Source organism: Pipra filicauda, unplaced genomic scaffold, assembly GCF_003945595.2.
Source record: "Pipra filicauda isolate LSUMZ 115617 unplaced genomic scaffold, ASM394559v2 scaffold1_size10287979_pilon, whole genome shotgun sequence".
NCBI lineage: Eukaryota > Metazoa > Chordata > Aves > Passeriformes > Pipridae > Pipra > Pipra filicauda.
This window is the reverse complement of record NW_024104310.1, coordinates 3,652,936-3,672,560: the sequence shown is the minus strand read 5'-3', so window position 1 is coordinate 3,672,560 and position 19,625 is coordinate 3,652,936. Positions and strand designations below refer to the sequence as shown.

General features: G+C 45.9%; 1 protein-coding gene across 2 annotated transcripts in view; it reads left to right on the top strand.

Annotated features, from left to right (window-relative positions):
• JCAD (junctional cadherin 5 associated) overlaps positions 1-19,625 on the top strand; it is a 60,020-nt gene that overhangs the window by 18,157 nt on the left and 22,238 nt on the right. The window contains exon 1 of one of the 2 annotated variants that reach the window (XM_027717359.2): positions 13,221-13,260. The exons of the other annotated variant lie outside the window; for it this stretch is intronic. The gene's annotated coding sequence lies outside the window, so the exon portion shown is untranslated. Of the gene's footprint in view, positions 1-13,220; positions 13,261-19,625 lie in introns of those variants that run through there. 2 annotated transcript variants of the gene reach the window in all.

The following is a 19,625-nucleotide window of genomic DNA, read 5'->3' as shown; positions in this document are numbered from 1 at the left end:
ATGGCTTATGGGGGCCTGTGAGGTCCCGGCAGAGTCCGGCCTTTGAGCTGCCTCAGCACTGCCTTGTGTGCCCCACTGCCCTCCCAGCAGCCAGGACTCACCTGGGCAAAGGGCAGATGGTGCTGGGGACAGACCCAACTCGTCACATGTCCCAAACCCATGGGGATTTCATGGCCTTGAAACACCTCCCCCATCAGGACTGGGTGACAGTGGCCATCAGAGCCACATGCTGCCCAGTGCAGATGGACAGACAGCACAACCTCACAAGCCTCCTCTTGTTGGGAAGTGCAGCTAAAACATCTAACTAGTTACTTGTACCTGTCAGTCAGTGGGCCAGGCCCCACTGCTGCTGGGCTTCCAGTTCTGGGGACAGCAAAATGGACTGTCTTGTGATGCCGGGCTCATCCTACCTGCATTCTTAACCACATAGCCAAAGTCCTTGGTTTTTTTTCATCCTCTGAAAATATCTGTAGAGGTGGAACAAAGTGGATTATGCAAGGAAATCTTCCTATATAGTAGTTCTGAATATGCTGAACTGCTTGAGGAGAGATTCCTGCTCTGTTTGCCCCCCTCCCCCCCCAGTGAATCCCACACATCATCTTTCCCTGGGCACATCCTGCCCAGTTTGGAGTCTGAGCACCCCATGCTGAGCTCAGAGTTTGTTTCCAACATGGGAGAAGAAGGCAAAACCCTCTATGAGCTGTGGGTTTGGCCTAGGACTGCTTGCACAGGCAGGGCTGTGCCCACACTGTCAGGAAGCTGTGCAGTGAGATACCTTGCTTTGGAAGAGGGGTCAGGGACAAAGACGAAAAATGAAGAAAACTGCTGAAAATGTGACTTCTGGTTGCCATGGCTGTAATCCTTTTCATAGCATCACAACACCGCAGCTGAAAGAGAAGTCAGGGGCACTGCCATGGGGATTTCATGGTCTTCAGAGAACACCTGGGGTAATGGCAGGTATTGCAAGGGACTCCTCTGGGCAGGCACAGGTTACAACAATGCTCCTTTCCACGAATGTTTTGGGGCCCTGGCATGCCTAGGCTAGGACTCCTGCTGCTGCCAAGGCATGAGTGCCCCCAAAGCAGGGACCCCACCACTGCGTCCTCTACCCCTCTCCTTTTGAGCATCACACCACAAAATGGATGCAGTGGGGAGGGACCTCTGGAGGTACTCTTGGGATTCAGGTCACCAGCCCCTACCCTGTTTGCCCATCTCCTTCTAGTCAAAAATGATATTATTCCCTTCAGCTGCCAGAGGCAGAAAAAAAATATGACTCAGATCTGATTTTGTATCACTGCAGTCAGATTTTCTGTGCTGTGCAGGGGAAACAATGAAAGGTGAAATCCCTGTAGGGAAGCATTTGCAAAATTCTGCGGGAAATTGGTATTACGGATAATTGTTTCCTGCTGAGGGGATCTAACAGAACTTTGCAGAAAAGCTGCCCTTTCCAGCAATATCCACTGCAGCATAGCCAGGCACAAGCATAAATATCTGTCTCTATCATAAATATGCTCTGCTGCACATTTTCCCCCTGCACCTGAAATTTAGTATTGGTTAATTCCACTGGGATTTCCTTTAAAAGAGACACATTAGTGTAAATGATAAACCTGTTAAATTGCAAATGAGGTGAGATGGTGGGTGCTTTGCCCTCTGGAGCACCAAGGCTTTGATTCTTAATGGTATCTGTTGAGACTTACCTGTTGAAAATGTGCACGGAAAATTATTGACTATCGGAACAAAATCTCCCCTCTTAAGCAGGTTCATGATGCCAGAAGGCACTTTTTTTTCCACAGCATTTGACTGAGCATAAAAAAAGATACTTACGAGCAGTTTCTTTTTTGTATCTGGTTCCCACTATTTTGAGAGTATGTCCTTTATTTCTCCCTGTTGATGGTACCCCTTAAAATAAGTCAGTATTAGTAGAATATGACCATTAATGCGACTCTAGCTTTTACCATTGTATACAGTGATGGATATGCTTGTACATAGCCCCAAAAAAATCCTTTTATTTTCTCTAAGCCAAGACACCATTGTTGGGCTACTCTGAACTGCAATAGTGTTCACAGCGGATGGGAGAGTACTCTCCTCTTCACTCTTCCACTGACCTTACCAAAGCAGACTGATGGCACTTGCTGGATCAGATACTGCTGTCCATTGAATGAAGCCCTCTTGCTCAGCTGTCTCTGACAGCTCTAAGTTTGAAGCAGCAGAAACTTTGACCAGACAAAAGAAAGCTTCTGCATATAATTATCTTCTAAAAAGAACAAAACCAAGAGCACTGTGACTGTTTTATTAATAGTGTGCTTTGCTGCTCCCAACCTTTGCAAAAGCTATGATTCTGGCTCTCCAAGAATATTACTACTTGGACCTATTTCATATGGATCATGAAGGATAAAGACATTCCTGAAAACTCACTTGCCAGCTCTGCTGCTCTGCCAGCAGCAATAATTTGAGAAGGAATCATGGTCCCTTTGAGATACGGATCACAGCCTGGCTGGAGGATGGGGCCCAGCCAGACACACGTGCGTGGACAGATCTACAGGAGATTCACTTTCTGTTCCACAGTAGTCCTCATCTTCCCTCTTCTGCTGTTCTGCAGTTTTCCTGCTGAGGACACATGTAGGCAGAAAAGACATCAAACCTCATCTTTGAAATCATTTCAGAAACATGCCTCCACATCGGGCTCTGCTCCTGATTGTGGGAAGAGGCGCCAACGGCAGAAGGCTGGAGCAGGAAGTGGTTCAGATCTCATGTTTTCCTTACATGTCTCAGTAATAGCTTTATGAAGAACTAGAGCATTTTTGCAGAACTGAAGACTGCTGATGGCATCTGGTTTAACATGATAAACCCTGCTCGTCATCCTAAATTTTCTGACTATCAACTCAGCTCATCTGTTAGGTGGGTATAGTGACTCCCTGACATCATCAGGAGTGAATGTGTTACATCGATCAAGCCTTTTACAGTCCAGCTTGGAATTAGGTAAACTGCAGTAACCGAAGGGTTTAATGAGGAAAACAGCTTGCGCATGTAGAGCCCTACCTGAGACATGTATTTGAAAACTGCAAGTGTCTGTCACACGGAGCCCTAACTGCTTTATCAGATGAGAGGAGAGACCTGGCAAAGCTTAATGGTCTCCTGGCAAGACACGTGAACATGGTTGAAAAGATGTCTGTCAGAGCACCCAAACATGGTCAGGCTGCACACGCTTCCTTGGAAGTAATTGCTTTTTCAGGAGCAGGGTGAACAAGCTGCAGTAGAAGAGCAACTATGCTCTCTCTCACTCCCTGTAAGTCACTGGAGTTTGATCACCACATTTCTGTAACTAAAAATAGTTACAGAAGTTACATTTTTGAGCTCTATCTTGAGGAAAGAGGCACGTGGACAGATATGGTCTGCAATACAGTAGAAGTTATTGGAGGAATTTTATACTTGTTAGGAACGCCTTTAAGTTTTTCTTACAAAGATTTATTGACAGGTGGGAGTATGAGTGGATTTAAGCATGGCATACCATGACCCATCCAGCTTCCACACATGCAGGAGATGCCAGACCTGAATTCAGCATTCCTTGTCAGGCCATCAGTAGCAAGGGCAGTGGAAGAGAGATCATCCATCTGCTGTGAAGGATATGTCAATCACTTCTATTCTGGACCCCTGCTAGGGAGCAGAAGGAGAGTGCTACATGGGGGAAAACATACTCAAGCCAGGCTAGTGGCAGCCTCTTCCCTCATCAGCATGAAGTCACCTTTGTGCCGTGCTCTTCATGACTCTCTAGCTGTGAAGAGTCAGTCAGCACCACTCTCCTCCATGGTGGCTATACCAAGAGGGAGGACCAGCATTGGCCACAGTCTGAGCAAGAGTAGCTGTGGTTGCTGAATGCAGAGCTCAGGGCACAGCCACAGAGCGTCTGAGTGATCCCAAACACAGCTACCTCATCTCCAGGGCTGGACGGCCGAGACATAGGAGGCAGGCTCTGGTGGCCAAGCTCAGTCAAGATGGCAGCACCCGGAGTCAACCCATTGCAGAAGCCCAGGTTTTTAAGGAGATACAGGGAAGGGGCATACAAAAGGGGGAACCTAAGTCCTTAGGCAGCTGTGAATCGCTGTCTTGGATTTAGGCACCTAAGTGCTTTTTTGGACCTCATCCCAAATACTTCATTGAGTGAGTGTTGCATTAACAACAACCCAGTCAGAGGATAAGCAGCAACAGAAATGCTCCAAGCTGCTCTTTTAATGCATCCTAGAATGTGAACAAATGATTACTGCAGAAACAGCTGTACTGGGTTATGGTGTCATTGCCCCAAGCTGTTTCTTTCATCACTTGTACAAGGAAACACCCTTCAGCAGAACTTTCCTCACTGGCTTCACTGCAAAACCATCAGCCTAGTGAAGTCCAGAAATCTATCCAGGCTAGTAGCACTGACTCGGTGTTCTTGGTGTTGAAATGGGTGTGCAGCTCCCACTATCCATGCATCTGACCCTGTTAAAGAGGAAGGTGGCTCTTGACAGGTAGAGGAGGACAGCCTCTTAAAGTAGTATTGTTATTTTTGTAGGGATTGTTTGTCTCTATTATTGAATATGGCAACTTATAAGGACCTGAGCCATGCAATGAGCTTTGCAACTCACTCCTCATCTTCCCTTCTGAGATGTGTCAAGTACCTACATGGTTAGTGGTGCTGCTCATGACCACTAGGTTTATGTTAAATAGAAGGAGAACAGAGGCTCTTCTAGAAATGAAGGGAATAAAAAGATATGGCTGTGTGTGCCATTTTTCACTTTAGGCAAGTACTGACTTTGGAGGATACATGTTCAGGTGAACGCTGCCTGCAGGGCACAACAAAAGGGAGAGCTGAAGTAAGAAGGCTCAGTTCTATTTTAACTTTCTCCTTGGAGTGGATGCAGCTTGACTTCTCTGATGTAGTCTGCCTGGCTGTAAGTTGCACGTACAGAGGAGGGTTTAATCTCATTTCAAACAGCCATTCATTCGAAGGCTGGCTGGCTGCTTTTCTTCCAGAGCACTCCAAAAGAGCTTGTACAAAGGACCTCCTTCTAGGTTCAGGTCTTTGTCAGATGAAGGGAAATCTTGTGAGGTTTCATTCCATCTACACAGAGGGGTGTGGGACCCCCAGAATATCGACTTGCCTGTGGGAGTGACTGGGTTTGGGCACACTGGCAATGCGATTAAAGAGTGTGTGGGGTGTAAATGTCCCACAGCACCCTGGTCTTTTAAACAGCCTGTCTCCTAAGGGGAGCCTGCATGATGCTTCTGTATCACAGTGCTGCAATATGCCCAAACATCAGGGGTGAAGCTTGAGCCAGGGGAAGAAAGGATGTGATAAATTAAGGCTTCAATGGTGCCTGTTTCTGATCTGAAGTACAGAAAATATAGTGAGGTACAGGTGTAAATTCCACTGATAAGTCTAGAAGCCCTCTAGTGAATTGGGGGCTGTATAAATTGCGCAGAAAGTGATCACAGAACTAAACCACTTAGTAAAACACACATGGATGCCTTTTGATTAATCTGAATGAGGCTCTGATTATAAAAAATCTGCTATTATTTTGGTGCTCGGTTCCATTTTCTCTCTGATCCTGGACAGAAGGAGAGAAATGGAAGAATTCAGCTTGACGAGGAAAGCTTTTTGATATGAGAGTTTGAACTTCTCTGCCTTCCAAGCAAGATTTCTTTGTAGTATCAGTATCAACTTCTAAAAAATAATTAATAGATGTCAGTGACTTTCAAATCCAAATACAGTCCCTACAGACCTGCAAACCTTTAAGGTGCAGGCTGAGATTCTGCTGTTGGTGCTGCAATCCTTTGCACAGTTGCTGTAACTTAAAAAGTTATTGAGCAAAACTGTGTTTCTGTAATGCTGTTCCAGTAAGTTCTTGGTAAAAGTACTTTCCAAAAAAAGTGTCTCCTATATCTCCAAAAAGCAATCCCAGTGGAGAGCAGGTAAGAAATAGGGATGACATCAGCATCTGCAGAAGTGCATACCCTGCTGTAAAAGAATAAGAGAGCACATGAGAGTTAAATTCAAGACTAAAATATGCATGCACAAGGCAAGTTTATTACTGTGGGGCTAAAACATATCCCCACTCACTCCTGTAAACCTGTCCACCAGCGAGTGGAAAGGAAGGAAAGCAGCTTGGCAAGGTGACTCTGCACGACGGGGATGCTCTGCACAGCTGTATTTTTCATTTTTTGGTTTCCCGCATGAAGCAGAGGTGGGTCTGTACCACCCCCACAGATAACAGCACACTCCCTGTGTGATTTCATAGTATAGTCAGGCATTTGGAGAAGATTTTTCTATGAGGAATGGATTTGAGTCATAATCCTTTGACCCCGTGGCCCATTCGAGACGGCCGTGACATGTCACTGCTCCCTGATAACGATTCTCCATGCCGCCTCTGCCTGCTCCCGTGGCGGTGAGCTGCTTTGGGGTGGGTGCACATCCCTGGCCTCCCTCCCGAGTTCTGGGATCTGTGCAATCTCCAGTGTCAAGATGTGTTTGGATACGGAAAGCCACGACACTCTGTTATATATCAGATAGATAACAGGAGCATCCCCTCGCCTGAGGAGACAGATGCCTGGTGCTGGGTGTTGAGCGGCCAAGGGCCCGTCCATCTGCGGGCTTTCTGCCTGCTCTTTAACCCTAGATGACAGTCACATCTTCAAGGGGCTGTTCTTTGAAAGATAAACATAGCTTTTCTGGTTCAAAAATTACAAGTCATTCTCCCATTTTTTTTTCTGTAACTGAGAAAGACTGTAATTTCAGCTTTTCGGGTGAGGCTCTTTGTGGGAACGCACTGACATGAAGGGGTCTTGCAAACTCTTGTTGAACTTTTTGAGTGCTCCCATTACAAACAAGCCTTTCTTCACTCTCTGCCCTTGCTACTGTGCTCAACTTCTTTTATGAAAAAACCCAAACAACCTACTATAGATAGCTTTCTCCCCTCTATCTCATAAAAGCAGCTTATATAGATCCACAGGAGGGAGGCAGTATGTCAGAAAGGACAGTGCCGCCTTTTGAAAGCTAAGATTTTAAAATTTATGTTACCACAGCTAAATGCTGACATTGGTGAGTTAAATAGTTATTAATTCAGTCCTTATGAAACTAATATGGAACTATGACACAAAGCGTTAATAAAAAGAGCCTTTTTATTGTGTATTAAAACATACTATTTCAGGGATGTCCTCCCTTCCCCAGTGTGAACCTGCGCTCCCCAGGGAAGGGCTTGCTGCAGAGGCTCCATCATGAGTGGTACCCAAAGCCATTCTGCTCAAAGCACAGCAAGTGCTGGGGGAAGGACAGTCACTCAAAGGCATTTATCTCCTGCCTTCTGAAGGCAAGCAGGAGGACTACCATGCCAATAGCTGGCCCACAGGCTAGAGCCACAGATCCGACTGCCCCTCCTGCTGCATGCCTTTGTCTGGCTGCTCACAGGTCCCTCAGCACTGCTGTGCCTCTCTATAGGGCAGTGACTTTGGCTGAGGGAAGGGGGTAACATGCTCTTCTGCCATCACTATATATTTTTGTTTGTTCCTAATAAACCTCAGGGCTTCAGTTACATCTTGCAGCAGTGATTTTCACAGCCCAGACGTATCAGTGTAAATAAGTAAGGATCCTTTTGCCATCTTCCAGATAATTGTTTATGCATATATGTTCAGGAAAGGCAGGGGACATTCCCAAATGACCTCTACAGTTTCTACATTACTTCACATACTTATCACCCTGCTACTTGTGCTTCTCCTCCCCCAGGTTCTCTGCTATTTCAGACTCTATTCTCCCAGATAAAGACCTGCTCAGCACCCATTATGCATTTGCAAGTTAAATTATGTTACTATGTTTGCAGCTGTTTAGAAAATGAAGTTGCTTTTTTTCCCCCCCAAAGTAAATTTGAAATTAGTTTCATGAAAAAAAAAATAATTTTAGCTAATGCCTATGGGTAACCTGAGTTTTCTCTCAGTCTTCACTGTAACTCGAACAGGTCAGCATCTGAACTTGACACAGTAAATCTGGAGTCACAGCGGGATGGTGCTGAGCTGTAGCTAGACAGGTGATGGGAGGACAGGATGGATCCCACTGCTTGGGTCTTGACTAGACCTACACTGGACATCAAACATGACCCAATGGGCTGCTGAGTGTTGGCCTGGAGCTGCTGAGCACTCACAAGTAATGGTGAAGTGGGCATTTCCCCGAAGATTATCAACACCTTGTGGTAACATATGAGACCTGATCAAACACTGATTTTCTTTTAGCTTATTTGAAGTCTGTTTCCCACCAGCGCTAGTCCATGCAGCGATGCTAATGGCATCCACAGCTTTTGCTAACTTCTTAGAGAAATCAAGCTAAAACCTTGTTTGTGCTTTCCCAGCTGCACACCTCTTAGCCATGACCCCACTTCCCAGTGTCTGTGAGACTTCGCTCCTTAGAGAGCGAAGGTCAGATCACTCGCAGGAGCAACGATGTGGCAGTCACAGCCCAGCCTCCATAGGCAGCTTTGTGGAGATGGATGGAGCTGCTGTAACATCTGCATTGTACCATTTGTGTACCCTTGTACGTAATGCATCAAACCTATATTACTTCATTAAGCGAAGGTAGGGATTAGCCTTCTCTAGAGTAGTAAGCATTCAAATTTTAAACTAAGAAAAATAGGATAGATCCAACATCAATATGCTTTGCTACTGCGTAACTATTCTCCTTTCATCTTCCCCTACCTTTGGGGATGACTCTCCCCTCGACACCTTGCTGGGAGGCCAGCTGGAGCTTCTAACCCTTCTCAAGAACTTTTCAGCTGAACGACTGTACAAATATTTTGTTCAGGAAACTCTCCTGAAAAACAAGGCTTAACTGTTCTGTTTCTCAGCTGGGTGACAGGGGTAATTACTGTGATAACTTCCCATCTCTCTTGGGTGTTATGATGAGAAACTCATTAGTTATTTGCTGAGTACCCTGAGCCAAGTCCTTGAATGAAAGAGCTGTAAGGATTATTTTAACAATATTTAGCACTTCAAAAGTTTTGGAAGCACTACCTAATTTTCCCAAATGTAAACCAGCTAAATCTGCAAGGTAATTTGTGTGCCACACCTCTTAGTCTTTTCAGCAGTTTTCACAATGTTCAGGAACTCACACGGTATGGGTGTATGCTTCCTCTGTGCTAACTATTCTTTTATTTTTTAGCTTTTTCTCCCCATTTTTCCCTCCCTCCATCACACTTTTATTGGTCATACTTTAGGACTCTAAGGTGTATCTAACAGACACGATAGCTGAGTCCTCACATTTAAAGGAAAATACTCTCCATCAGTGCACTCCTTCTCCTCCCCAGCAACATGTGGCCCAACACCTCGCACAGACACTAACTGCTGTGAATTAAATCATCTTTGCAGAATGGTCACCACTCAACATCGTAAACTATTTCCCTCCATTCAATACACACCCACCCCATCTGCTTCTTTGGGATGCTTAGGAAGCAATAAAGCAGTTCGAGAAAAGAATCCTCAAATACCAAGTCAAAATACAGTGAAAGAAGCACCAAAGAACTGGCAAATGAAAACATCCCTTCTCCACGGCAATGCTTAGTGTTTCCCTTGATGCAGCAATAAAATATCCGAAGCTTCTCTGTTCCAAGCTAAAAAGAGGTGCCAATTATATAAACAGGTGATTACTGTCAGAATGGGCAATGTGAATGTTTTCTTGCAAAAAGGTAATAGCTGTTTTGTTTATGACTAACATCTGTTTTAAGTAAGTTTAATATATCATGGCTGTAACATGCCATATAGGATGGACAAGAGGAAAAAATAAGCAGGGGTTTAATAGCACATCTGTGGCTAGTTAGTTATGGTAAACTTCAGGTATGTGGTGATTTCAGCATATGTTCCTAAATATTTTCCCAGCAACTGGATCTAAGACAAAACCTGTTACAGTCTTTTGGGGAATAATTAATGCACCTAGTCACTTCAAACCACACCAAATTATGAAGAAATCTGCTTGATTTCACTGTAAAAAGCACTGATGAATGATCACCTCCAGAAATGAGACTCCAAGCCTGCAAAAAGTTTGGTAGAAATAGCAGGAAAGCTCTGGCCCTGAGCAGCAACACTAATGATGGGACATAAAACACAAACAGAAGACTCCCAATCAGGGAGGTTTTGAGGCCTGAGAGAATTATAAAGACATAAAGCAGCAATAACTTGCACCGAGCAGAGCAGGACTTCCCATTCACTTGTCACAGTGATGACACGCTGCAATGCTGTTGCTGAAGAGCTGGCTGGCATGCAGCATGTCTCTGTGTTTTTCCTTTTCCCTTCCCTGTGCATTAATTCATCTGTATTTCCCCCCCTGGCCTATCTTACTCGTGTTTGTGTGTTTCTGTTTTCCACGATTTCTGTCCCTAATGGCCACTTGCAGGCGCTGGTCTTCATGTCCCAAGGAGCCGAGTCCTGGCGTTCCCTGCTTGCCTGGGCATGTGGACCTGCTCTAGCATGTCCCACAGGATGCTGATCTGGACCTGACCGCTGTGACACAGGGGATGCCTCTACTGCTTGCTGGGTTCATGCAGCCCCACTGTGCTCCTGTTCGGATACCCACCTTAGCTGTACAAAGACACTGTTGGCTTTTGATCTGTGGTTTCTTTGCACTTCTCTTCTGTTACCCCATGATGACGCTCTGCCCCTTCACACTGATTTTCACCCATGTCAAGGGTCCTACATGGCAGGACAGTGCCTTTAGTGCTCTTTTCTCTTACACAAACTCCATCTGTATGCTTCTCATGCAGCCACATTTAGTTCTTTCAGCCTTTTTGAGGCTGAAACTCTAAACTCAAGAATGTCTGACTGTGGTCCCCTTCTCTGGAAAGAGCCAGGAGAGAGATATCTCTAGGTGGCCTCAGGACTGCAGGCTTTGCAGGGGAGCAATGCTCCATCAGTTGTGCACATTGACTCAAAAAGCAGAATTGCATTCCTGCCTGCTCTGCTTTCCTGCATCTTTACCCTTCTCCTGGCAGTCACAGTCTGCATTGCAGTACAACCTGAGACCACATCCCCACTGATCCAAGCACTGAGCAAAGGCAGAGTGAAGCAACATGTGCCCAAAGAGTTTGCTCTCTAACAGGCAGAGGGCAAGATGCAGCAGAAGCAAAGGGAGTCCCTGAAAGCTCTGCTGACACTGAGGAGCACAGCCCTCAGACTTCCCAAACCACAGACTAACAGCTCCATGTGTTACACCAGCCCTCTGGGCAATCCCACTTGGACATGAATTGGGGCTGGCAGCCATCATTGGTCCTTAATTGTGAATCTAGCCCGAGCCATCCCTGATGTTGCCTCAAAAATCATGTTTGCTTTCTGGTGCCCAGCTATGGAGCTATGTTCAGCTCAGATTTTCAGGTTTTCCTCTGTAACAGGAGAGCTAGAAGCACGGGCATTGTTTTCTTCTTTTAGGAGCTTTTGCTCTGTTTTTCAGCTTAAGGCCTTTTGACTTCGCTCAGGGGAAATCTTCACTGACTGCAGGACTCCAGACTAATCTGCAGAAGTGCCTCCTTCCAAGGGCTGCACCTCCCTTTGCAGTCCACAAAGTGTTCTCAGAAGAGATGTAACAAAAATTAGCCCCAGGTGCAGAGAGGCAGACCCAAGGTGTGTTGTCCTCTGTGCTTTTATCATGTTCTCCACAGGCTGTGACCTCCTGAAGATTTAAAGATGTCTCTTCCCTTTGCCTTGACATTATCAGTAAATGATCCAATTTCTTTCACTAAAGTGGTAGGTCCAGCCTGCCCCCCCCACCTCTTTCCATCCCCTAAAGCCAGCACAGCAGCTTTCCCAACAGGGAGCCATGAGCTCCAGGAGCAAGGACCTGCTCCGTGTGATGCATCATGAGTATGCAACTGGGAGCAAAAGCTTTTGGCTCAGGAAGAAGGGATGTAAACAGGACTGTCTCCTACAACCAAGGAGAGCAAACAGCTCAGAGCTGCAGCCATGCAGATGAGAAAATCATCCTGGAATTTTTTTCATACAACACAGTGGAGATAGGTATTTGAAAAACTCAGAACTCCCAATTTGCCTGTTGGAGCCAAGATATTTAAATAATAAACCGTAACTTGTGTCAGCATGGCTTCCTTGATGGAAACCCTTGCTATCGTCACGCCCACATGAAGCTGCTCTGTGACAAGACCTAAACTTTCTGCTGATTGACTGTGTCAGCTACTAGGCTTTACCATTGGAAAACGTGGGTGTTTTCCAGCCAGCAAAGCCACGAAGAACTCCACATGTACCCTTCAGGGACAGGGTGTAAGGGGTCTTGCTGAAGGTCCCCCTGCTGCTGGTGGCATTGTCCTTGGTGGCTACATCATGTGTCAGCAGCTGCAGGCTCAGATCCTCACTGCTGGAAGACAAAAGGGGATGTCCGTAGAAAAGCAGGTCAATGACAATTACTCCCAGAGCCCTGCAAAACCAGGGCACCAGGAAACCTGTATGTAGTTCTAGGCTCTCCCACAGACTTCTCCTATGACCTTGGACTCATCGTGTAACTTTACTGCCCTTGTTTTCTCACTATTAACTAGAACACATATTGAATAGGACTCAATTTATGAACATGCGTAAAGCGCTTTGATAGCCTGGGGTAAAAGTCAATTAAGACATGGTGAGCAACTGATGGGCCCAAGCAATTACTGAAGTAAATGATTCACAATCACACTCTTTTTGAGAATGTCATTAAACCAAAACAGATCTGCATATTATTCACCTGTTTCTAGAGGCTGAATAAATTATGGGGAGGGGAGAGGTGGGGAAGCAGGCAAGAAGCAATACTTCAAAAATGCTTGAAAACCATGTTGAGGACAAGCCCTTTGGGTGCACATCTGGGCCCCAGCAGGACCACCAAGTTTTGGAGGGGTCTCTTCTTGTCCCTCTCCATCCTTGATGAATCCCTTCTGCAGATTTTCCTTGTGCTGAGAAAGTTGATGCCGCTCATCTCAGATGAGCCGTGGGCTGAGCTCAGCTGCGGACAGAGAAGGGGCAGAAGGTGCCCGTCCAACTTTCGGGAGAAGACGACCCACCCCGCACAGCCCCCACCGCGGCGCTGCCCGCAGAGCCGCCCGGGCGGGCCGGGCCGGGCGGGCGGGGGCGCGGGGGGCGGGCGGTGCGTCCAGCCCGTCCCCGCCCGGTCCCGCCCGGTCCCGCCCCGCCGCGGGCTCGGCGCCTCCCGGCTGCCGTGGCCGCTCAGCGCGGCGGCCCCGCCGCCACCCCAGGGTCTGAGGGCGGCCGCCCGGAGAGGTGAGTCCGAGCAGGTCGGGGAGGGGGCGGTGGGCGGCTGGAGGAGGCGGGGAGGGGGAGGACGGCGGCGCTCGGAGGTGTCCCGGGGCGGGCGGCGATGCGCGGCAGCGGGGGGCACATCCCTCGGGTTCCCATCGCTTTGCACCTGCTCGTTCTTCTCTTTCCCCCGCGACCCCCGTCTCTCTGCCGACATCCCCGCGGGAGCTCGCCCTGAGCAGAGAGGTTCCGGGGAAGTTAGTCGGTGCCGCTCGCTGGAGCCGCTCCCTTCCATTTACCGCTGTGGTCCCCTGCGCCCGGGACCGGGGCACCGGCTGCGGCTTGGGGCCGGCTCCCACCGACCCGCCAGGATGTGGCATCAGGGTCTGAAACAAGTGCTTCCCCTCCTGGTATTTATCCGTACTCCGGTATTTACAGAGCAGTCAAAGGGATCTTTGGGGGTTTTCCCTTTTTGGTGGTTGTTTTAAAGCATGTTCTTTTGCAAAGGAGACAAAAACCCAGCTGTTCTGTCAGAAGGAGATCTGCGCTGTTATGTCATTTCATAATTGCCTCACAATTGCAAATTATGGCCTTAGTCTGCCACTGGATCTGTGCCAAAGGACTCTTGCATCTATTAAGGATGGTGGTGTTTGTTTTGTTTCTTTCCCTTTCTTTTTTATTTGGTCTACAGTTGAGAATAATGGCTTTTTAATGGCATGGACCTTACATGTTAAGTTACTTCAGCCTATGTCTTTAAGTGAACTTACGATGTAAGTGTTCTAAGTAGTCAGTCGGATCCACACAGTCAAGCCATTAAATATTGGCTAGTGACAATGAGAATTGTGTCCTGCTGAAAAGTATTCAAATGCACTTCTTTGCGTGAGCTGAAGCAGTTTCTCATTGTTACTTCAGAAGTTCCGATTCTGCCGAGAAATGCTGTTGCTGTTTGTGGGTAACAGACACATGGAAAATAGCAACCTTTTAGCTTCAGACTAAGGAATATCAGATTAATGACAGAGAAGGGCTCTGCAGTTAAGAGATGCAGCCACTGCAAGAGCCTTAATTTGTGCCAGCACTTGGTTTGTAATCACAGAGGCTAGATCTGCTGTACCCTACTATCCTCTTGCAGTTCTACCACTCACTGTGGTACCACTTGGAGGAAAAAAGTGTGGTCCTGCCAGCTATTCCTTTTTCCAAGGATGCTGAAGGCAGCAGGAGTCTGGAGGAAGTTGAAGCAAACTGCTGCTGTGGGGTAGAGAAGCTAGGCATGGTTGTGCCACTCAAGGCAGGATAGTCTCCTAAGCTGTGCCATTGGGGCATATTAGAATATCAACTAAAATACCTATTTAGTCTCTCGTTTTGAAGGCTAGGCCCTTCTGCATCCTCTCTTCCTATGATGATGCTCAGTATTTCTTCATGCTGCAACATACATTTGCTAGCTCTTGGAAAAGATTGATCTTTCAGGGTCTGCCAGCCTGTGAGTATTGAGTGGCATGTTACAGTGCTATATTGTTCTTTAGATGGATAATTTCACTGGCCTCTTATGACCTAAAAAGCACACAGAAAATAAACAAGGGCATATTGTTCAGTGGGAAGGATGCAGAAAGTTCTTCTGCCTTAGCCGTTACTTAGGGAAACATTACTTTTAAGTGTTTCTCCTGATTGTCAGAGAAATGACATGGCACATGTGAGCTTGTTTTTTGCCAAGCAAATTCTGTTTGGAAGGTGGGGTATTTCTGAACTTCTTGGTCACTTTGGAACTAGTTACGAGTGCATAGCAAAGTCCTGCCCAAATCTTCCCTTCTAATTAATTTGGCCAGAGGCCATCTTAATTAACCTTGAGGGAGTTCAGGGGTGGGAGAGCTTGGTATGAAACAATTGTTCTCTTGTAATTTGCTGTTCACAATGTGTTGACCAATCCACGGGCTGCATCTCTAAAATCCTCTGGGTCTCTTGCTGAAGCCATTACATCAGTTTATTTGTTTTTCAACAGATGTTGTTTTCTACTTCTTGAGTGGAAAGGGTTATCTCACTTTCTGCAACCTTGCTATTGTGCTTTGTTTCAAGAGCCAGTGGACTTGGTCTTGCTGGGGAAACTTACTCACCAGTTCCACCTATGAAGGAAGGAGTTGGTCAGCCTTCCAGCAGACGTGATGAGATTGTTAAGGTCTCTATGTGAACTGATGGCATCTTTTCGCATCTGCCTAGAAATAACCCTCAGTTCTGGTATTGGCAGTGCCTGCAGGGAACAAAAAGCAGCAGCAGCCTCTTTGCCTAAGAGTATTACAGTTAGGATATTAATAGAACTTGTCAGCCATAACTTAGACCATCTCAAATGGTGGGGCAAGGGAAGGCGTTCTGAAATCTCAGCTGGTCGAGAAAAAGACAAAAGTTAAAGGCTGGGTTCTGCTTTTTGGAAGTGCTGAGGAGGCCCTGCAAGTCACCAAGAACGTGATGAAGGGGGAAGAATGAACAGCTCGTTTCTGAAATTTCAGGGTGGTCTGTCTTCCCCGATTGTGATGATGGCTGCTCACCTTGTTGGTCCAGGGGACTTATCTGTGCTCAACAGCTGGGTCACCTTTCACCAGCCTGGGCTTACCTTACTGGTGGGTCAGCCCTGCCCAGCACGCACAGTGCCTCGACAGCACAGCGCCGCTTGTGTGTAGGCTTCTCAAATATCTGTCTTATTTTTTTTTATGCTAATGCATAAAAATGCTATTTTGGCATTTATTTTCTGGTAGAGCAAGGGGTTGGGGAGAAATCCTGCAGAGACTACTAGTCAGGACACAAAGATCCAAGAAAGAAAGATCAAAGGCGTCTTAATACAGGAAGAAGCAGAGGGTCAATCCAGAAGAGAGGGCATTTGATTATACGTACAAGGGTAATATAGAAGGGATAACACACAGGAGAGGATGGTAGTGTCTGAAAATGAGTAAACAAACAGATGTGTAAGACTATGCTGAGAATTTATTTACTCCAGCAGACACAATCCTTATCTCTTTGAAAGAGGAGAAGACCACACCAACCTTGGAACGCCTCTGCTCCCAGCCACATTTGTGAGCAGGAGAAAGTGTTTGTTTACGGATCACTCCTCCATGAGTCCTGGCCTGACGGGCCGGCCTGTCCTGCTGTGATTAGTAGGATGCTAATGCGTGTAATCCTTTTGATCACAGAGCCCAGGCTCTATAAGTCATGTCACTGTCACCTCAAAGAAGTTCAGCTGTGTGATAGATCCCTTATTAAAAAATTGTGCTTTGAAAGATTTAATACAGTTATTATTGAGATCCTTTTTTTTCCCCCCTTTTCTTTTTGGCTTGTACAGATGGAGAACTTTTCTATTAAAAAAATACAAACAATAATACTTATCCATGTAGTCCTAGCATGGGAGTAGCTTATTAGCACTCTGCCCATAGGTGTTTTAGGTGGGATGATTAGACCATAGTATCCTAATTTTAAGATATGAGTGACAAATGTAATTCCCTGTGCTTTGTCCGACCAGACTGGATTTCTCCATACATAACTGTAAACAGCATGGAAACGTTCATCCGAGTCTTAAAAAATATCCACTTCGGCAGTTCCTTTCAGGGATGGAAAGAGTTGACTAGTTACGCTTTGTTTAATAAATGTACTATTTTCTTCTCCTGTTGTGACAAACAAAAGCTGTCATTTGAGGAAATACACCATATGCTGCCAATTGGTGTAAGGACTGGTTATATCTGGAGCACAGAGTAGCAGTGAGTACTCTTTTACAATTGCTCCTTCTCTGAAAAAAATCTGGACCAATTTCAGTGGTCCAGTAATGTGCTGTTCTGTCATCAGTGGAAGCAAGCTGTTGACATTTTGAAAACCAGCTAATACAAACAGCGGTATCTGTGCATTCTTGGATGTATCCTCTCTCCCTGTTATGCCTTTGGATGCTTATGAGCCCCAGCGAATCAGTGTTCAGTTGGGGATGGATTGGTCCGTGAAATATTTAAAAATCAAACTTATTTTGGATACCGACTCCCATCCATGCACAGTCAGACATGTTTTTCAGTATTGTGTGAACCCAATACTCAAACACCCCCATTAATGTAAAAAAAAATAATCTAGCTCTCTACCATTTTTTCTTGGCAAATCTGAGAAAGCAAACTGTGAAATCTCCTAACAAATGGGGCTGGCAGCACCTGGAGAGTACTTGCTAAGGTCTCCCCCAGGAGATGCTCTGCACTCTCTCTCACGCTGTGGTGGTGGGTTTGCAGATGTATGTGCATGGGTGAGATACAAGACAGGAATGACTACCTTCTGAGAGTTAAAGAAACTCTTAAGACTTGCTCCTCTCATCCTCTCCGCTTCCTAATTTTATTGGAGACACATCATATCATTAATTTATTCTCTGGCATGGTTCCTCAGTGCTTTCTTTTTGCTCAAAGAATGCAAAGAGGATGTGAGCTGTAATTTTCACTGTCTGTGAATCTTTGTGTTAGAGAAAAAATGTGAACTCTCCTGCCCACAGGTAATGAGGGTTAAACTCAAAAATTCACAGATTTCTTTTTATATTCTTTGAGATGAGTGGGAGAGACTGGCCTGGGAAGACATGCAGAGCCAGCATAAAGTTGGCTTATCTTCCAGAAGTGACTTTGGCACATCTTCCTTCCATGTAGAAATGATTATGCATTTAGAAGTAGCTGCTTTGAAGCGTTTAGTACAGTGTACTTTGACTGTAATGGGAACTTTCTTGAAGCTTTGCTTGGTGCATACCTGTGATCTGATATGAGTCCTTTGGTCAGGACCCTGTTCTGGTGCCTCCACTCAGCTCATCTGCTGCTTCTTCTCTGCTCAGAAACCTTCCTGAGCAGTGGTGTGTCTCTTGTGTCTCAGGCTTCCTATCCCTCCCATCCCTGGAGGAGAGGAAAGTTTCTGTTCCTACCCCTGTGCCAGGCCTGCTTCCCCTTGGCACGCCCCTCACTCTTCCCTGCAGAGGATGTTGGGAAAGGGGATGCAAGGACAGTTTTAGTGGGGGAGGGGGAAAGCCACATTGTAATTCAGGTGATGTGGCTCTTTATAAGGCTGTGAGACTTGTACATAAGAGTTCTGATTTTCGTGGTAATGTGTGGGGCATGCCAACAAAACAGTAACTTTTTGGGGAGGAGAGAAAGGAGGAATATCAAAAAGTTTAGTTTCCATCCCACACCCTTGGTTCTGAGGGTAGGATCTGCTTCATCTGCACCATTTCTGATAGATCTTTGTTGAGGCTGTTCTTGAAAACCTGTATTGATGGAGATTCACAGACTCCCAGCATAAACAGTGGATAACTATCTTTGTGGCTAGACAGTTCCTCCTAATATCTAACCTAAATCTCCCTTGCTGCCTGCTAAGCCAGTCCCTTTGGTTTTCCACATCTGCAGTGAGAAGGACAAGATTGTCCCTGCCTTTTAGCAGCCTGACATATTTAAAACTTATCATCTCTCATTCTCTCACCCTCATTCCTCTTCCCCCTTCTTTCAACTAAACAAGCCCACTTCTTGTACTCTCTTCTCTAAGGGTCACATTTGGCTAAGCTTTTTATCATTCCTGTAAGTGGCAGTGAGCAGCATCTTGCTTGAGGTAGGGCCCAAACTGGATATAGGGCTGAGAGGAATAAAGAGCCTGACATGTGATGCTCCTCTTGATATGTCTCCAAGCATATTCAGCTGTGTGTACCAAGCCCTGCACTGCTCTTACCATAAAATTGTGGAATTGTTAAGGTTGGAAAAGGTCTGTAAGATCATTGAGTCAAATGATGTCTTCTGTCTTTGTAGCTCTAGCCCCAGAGCCCCAGCTGTACCGCTCCGTTTCGTACTTTTGCATTGCATCCTTGTTCTTCAGCATAGTTTTTTACACCTGCCTCTATTGAATCTCAGTCATTCATTTCAGACTGGGTCTCTAATTTATGAAGATTTTATTCTAATTGCAATCCCTGAAAATGCTCACAGCACTCCCTACATATTTGTAATTGTAATCTTCCTTCTAATTTACAAGTCATTAATGGAAATACCAAATAGAGCAAGACCCCAGGCACAGCCCTTATGTGTCTTTTCAGGTTGACATTGAATTTACTAACTATTCCTTGAGTACAGATTTGAAGCATTTGTATACCTGCCCAGAGTAAATTATACCTCAATTGTATTCACCTGGTTTGCATATAAGACTATCACATGCACCCATCAAAAGCTTTCCTCATTCCAATGTGTGACTTCTACTGTTTTTTCTTCCATAGTTACTCTGCTCCCAGCTCTGTCAAAGAAGAAAATTAAATAGATTAGACTTAATTTGTTCTTGACAAGTCTGTATTTTCTGTTTTCTCATGACTTTATCATGTGTGTGGGGGGGTGCAGTTGCAGTGCGAGGTGGGAAGCAGGGAGAGGGAA